Source organism: Arachis duranensis, chromosome 8 (genome assembly GCF_000817695.3).
Source record: "Arachis duranensis cultivar V14167 chromosome 8, aradu.V14167.gnm2.J7QH, whole genome shotgun sequence".
Classification (NCBI taxonomy): Eukaryota; Viridiplantae; Streptophyta; class Magnoliopsida; order Fabales; family Fabaceae; genus Arachis; species Arachis duranensis.
The window spans coordinates 32282121-32287669 of record NC_029779.3 but is presented as its reverse complement, the minus strand read 5'-3'; positions in this window follow the sequence as shown (position 1 = coordinate 32287669).

Sequence of the window (5549 nt, the reverse complement as noted above, 5' to 3'; positions counted from 1 at the left end):
CTTTTTTTTTTTTTTTGATGATGAAGCTATTATTCTTGTTTTTGGTTTCTCACGGTATTTAAGATGACGAAAGTTAGTTAGCTATTATTCTTGTTGACAACTCCGTTGTATGTTGGACATAGCTTGGGTGCACTCTTGTTTGGTACATAAATGGGGCAAAAGCCCAAAAGAAATTGGGTGGATGGAGAATTTAATTTGCGTGCACCTATTAATGTTATTTTCTTTTTGTCATACAAACACACTCACACACTAATGACAAAAAAATAACCCACTCATACACTCATCTTAGTCATCTACTTACACGCACAACCTAGCCACTGCTAAAAATCGAATTTGATAAGGCTGCTTTTGAGGCAAATAGCTTGGCCACTTGAACACATGGCTCAGCCACATGATTATTCATTTATTCTTCTTAACAACTTCTTTGTATGTTGGGCCTAGCTTTTTTTATTTTATTTGTCCAAGTGAATGCTTGAAGAACAAAAAATAAAAGCTAAAGCAGAGAAAATGTATATAGTATATGATCTGAATAAAATTGCTATTGTGTGCATAAGAGAGAGTTAGCAGTGCTTATCTATGCACTATCTGAGGTAACACACAACACACATACACGCTCAAGTAGCTATGCATAGCCAAGCCAAAATAACTAATATAACTGCCAATATCAGTAATAACAGAATCTGACTAAGCTTTATCCTTTGAGCTAAAAAGCCTACGGGTATGCAAAAGGATGCATTCATCAATTACATCTGTATATTAATATATTTATTGAATGAAGATTCAGGCCCAAAATGACTAATATGAATGGAGAATTGGAAATATGCCACAGGAAACTTTTTTAAATGTTCTTGGAACGTATTTCAATCATTTTAATCCTTAATTTTAAGTAATATATTCATTTTAATCCTTAATCTTAAGTAATATATATATATATATATATAATTAAGATTAATGATAAAAAATATTAAAATACTGATATTTTAAAAATATTTAAAATTTTTTTCATATCATATATCAAATAGTGAAATTATTTCCATTAAAAAAAATAAACTTTAATCAAGTGATTTAGAGTTACGCATTATTTATAACAAAATTTTAACATAAATTTTTTATTGTTCATTTCTCTTTAACGTAAATTTTTTTTGTGCTTTCGTCTAATTATTATCTCTTTCTTTTTAAATTTTCGTTTTCTTCTTTTATTTTCTTGTGTTCTCTTGAATTTTTTATTCTCTTTCTCTTTAAATTTTCGATTTGCATTTTTTTAAAATTGAATATTATAATTAAAATCGTTTAGATTTTACATGTTTCAAAACAAAGAATAATTCAAGTTCAAATAAGTTGAATGAGGGCGATTTGGATTATTCTTCTAAATTGAATCAAGTGGACGAGATTTGAATCGTTCTTAATTTTATCTAGTTTCATTCTTCAACTATTTTAAATTGAATGGAATGAAATGAAATCTAAAGCAATTAAATGAAGTGATAATGAATAATTTCATTCTTCTTTGTTAAAATCAGTGTTGTTTATGTTTGAATTTGAATAGAATGCAGGAGTTTATGAATTTATAGAATGCACAATTTTTGATTTATTTGTTATTATACAATGGTGTTATTATAATAATATTTCGGTTCATTTGCAGTCCAAATGTATTGTCGATGGACAATTTGTCCCAAATGTTGGGATGACTTTCAAGACAAATTGAATGGAATGGAATGAAATCTAATGTAAGTGAATAAAGTGATAATGAATAATTTCATTCTTCTTTACTAAAATCAGTATTGTTTATGAATTTGAATTTGGATAGAATGTATGAATTTTTGAATTTATAGAATACATAATTTTTAGTTCATTTGTTACTACACAATAGTGTTGTTATGATAGTATTTCGGTTCATTTGTGTGCACAAGATATGAATTATCCTGAAGGGGATATGACGCACTATGATAGAAATTTCGGTGTTTAGTAAAATAAATTTTGGTTCATTTATGTTTTACTCATATAATGTTTTCTCCTTTGATAAAAATGAGGATTAATTTCTTATTAGTGTTATATTTTATTGGATAGTCATTTTTTAGTTTTTTAAATTAGTTTCTACAATTGTGTTGTGGTAAACAATTTAGATATTTATTAGAATAAATTTTAGTTTATTTGTGTTTTTGCTGTTGTTAAGATTTGATAAATATATTCAATCTATTCGGTGTGAACCTAGATTCATTCAAATTAATGTGATCTCAATATAGTCTAAATATTTCTAACAAATAAATAAAAAAAATTAAGAAAAGATTTTCAAATATTATAATTTAGAATATTAAACCTATTTACTTTCTATATCCTCGAATGATAATCTACAAAAAGGACTTGAGAAGGCAAAGGATGACTTTGAGATTCTTGTGCCTTCAGATTTTTCAATGACTTTGTCTCTCAATTTATTTATCTTGTCCAAGAGAATGGTTGGACCATATGCATACCTAAAAGCATCAACTTGTTCGTACAATTGAAAGAAATTTGTTAATATATATTAATTTAGAAATAGAGAAATAAAAAATTTGGTCAATACCTAATAATAGCATCAAGTGAACCTCAGTTAATTTACAAATGAACCGAAATTAGTTTAGATTTGAATAAGTAGTCAAAAAGACTCAATTATTAACAAAAATACATCAAATTTATTTATGAATCTAAATAAACCACAAATAAATTAAGAAATGAACCAAAATTATTTAATAATGACACTAAAAAAATCAAAATTAATAAAAATATTAACAAAATATTACGGTAAAAAAAAGCTTTATATCCTAACCTTTATTAAAAAGGAGAAAAAAATAATTACCAAATACTAAATATATCCCTTGACAAGAATTAACTGTGCATTGTACATAAATCATGTTTCTCTGCCATTATGTGAAATATAACAAGATTATAGTGAAAGATAAAGTTCACTAAGGCCAATACAAAAAAATATGGTACTTAATTGACTATCAACATTAAGTATTTGTTTGAGTGAACTTTTAAAAAAATATCTTTTTTTAAATTATTTTTTTTTTAATTTTATAAAAAAAGTAAAAGTAATTTTATGTTTGAGTATTTTATGTAAAAAAAAATGATTTATTAATTATATTTAGGTATAACAATATAAAAGAATTTTTTGTTTATTTATTATATGAAAAACATCTTTTTTTTTTAAGAAAAAAGATATTTTTTATTTTTCTAATATTTTTATTTTTATTACTAGAAATTTGCCAAACACGCTAAAAAATAAAAAAGATCTTTTTTTATCAACATAATGTATATGTTTGGGCGCCATTATTTTGTTAAAAAAAAATCTTTTTTTTTATTTTTTAACGTATTTGACAAATTTCAAGTAGTAAAAGTAAAAACACTAGTAAAATAAAAAAAAAGATCTTTTTTGAGAAGTTGTAATTTATATCGTTTTTTAAAAGATTTTTTTTTTAAAAAAAGATATTTTTCATGTAATAAATAAGTAAATAAATACTTTTATATTGTTATACCCAAACATAATTGATAAATAAAAAGACCTTTTTACATAAGATATCCAAACATAAAATTATTTTTATTATTTTATAAGATCTTTTAAAAAAAAATTTTAAAGTTCACCGACCCAAACAAGTCCAATAACGCCCAAACAAATACTAAAATGTTCCCAAAGCTTTTACTAAAATATACTCACATAATTAGCAACTATTAGTAAATCCGATTAAAGATATCCAAATAGTACTTCTTGGTATGAAAATAATGTTCAAACTATTACAGTAAAAAACTACTTTAATTTTTATAGCTAACAACAGAATTTTTATGAACGAAGAAAATTTTTACAAAAAATAAAAAAAAAAAACTCCTACCAAAAAACCTGATACATGATATTATTTTTCTTGAAATGAATCGAAATTATTTATTAGAATCAGTAAAGATATTAGCAAAATATTACAATAAAAAAACCTTTATATTCTAACACTTATTAAAAAAGAGAATAAAAATAATTACTAAGTACTAAACAGATCGTTTGATAAAATACGATTAGAGTAATGGTTAATGAGTGATAAAAAAAATAAAAAATCACAACCAACACATATACAGTAAGGAAAATGGCATCTTATTATAAATTATTTAAGTGTATACAATTGACAAATATCAGAGCTATAACTAACTAAACAAGCACACATGAATAAGTTTAGTAAATTTAAGCAAAATAAAACCAAATGAATCTCAAATATACTAAGGCTCAGTTTGGGTAAATAACTTAAATAAGTTCTTTTAAAAAAGAGCTTAAAACATAAGGACTTTTATTAAAAGTAGCTTATAAATAAGTTATTTTGTATTTGGATTTTTAGTTATAAAAGTACTTATTTTAAAGTTGTAGCGTTTGGATAAATAACTCAAAAAATAAATTTTTTTTATAAAAGAGAATGAATATTAAAATAACCATGATAACAAATACTTTCCAATATTGAATGTTGATTTTACATAACTTAATCACTAATATTGTGTATGATATGATAGTGAAAATAAAAAATAAATATAAAATACGTGTCAATGTATATTTTATTGCTGTTTTTTATTTTTTATTTTTACTCCTATTAGAACTCTCTTCTCCTTTATTGAGGTCAAGGATTTGTTATAATTAACTATGAAAATAATAATAAGCTATAAAATTACATATGAAGAAAATAAAATTAAAACTGAAATTTCATACCACACTTGAATACAAATTTAATAATAAAAAATAGTGATAAAATGATAAAAAAAATTTAGAAGGAATATATGCAGTAAGTTGTTCAGATGTAATAATATTGTCTGAAAATGTGGAGTATCAATACTTCCATCAGATGTTACGTAAAAATGGTGAGACTTGGAACATTGCGTGAGAATGATGGTGGAAGGCCAGTACTTCTAGCAGACCTTGTGTGAAAATGGTAATGAAAGGTCAGTATTTTTCATAGAGTCAAGAAGGAAAGTAAATTTTTTTGTTTTAAAATTAATTTTTTTAAATAAATGATAGAATGACTTCTCGAGAAGCAATAAGTCATATATTTCTACTTCTTTAAAAAACTGCAAATTAACTTTTCGGAAAGTTAAAAGCTTTTTTTAAAATAGTGCCAAACACATAGATTGTGACTTTTCATAATCCAAAAGTTAAAAAAAGTAGCTTCTGCTACTTCCCAAACGGGTTCTAAGAAATAAACAGAAATTACTTAATGAATTGAAATTACTTAATAATAGCATTAAGTTAACCTCAGTTAATTCACAAATGAATCGAAATTAGTTCGTATTTAAACAAGTAGTAAAAAAAGACTCAATTATAAAAAAAAACACATTGAATTCATTTCTAGATCCAAATGAATCTCAAATAAATTAAGAAATGAACCGAAATTATTTAATGATGGCACCAGAAAAAATTAAAACTAATTAAGATGTTAGCGAAAATGAAACGAAACCAAATGAACCTCAATTAAAATGCAGCACAACAACTACAGTTTCATTCAATGCCCTAGTTACAGAGAAAAATAAGAAAAAAATTGAATAAGAGAAAC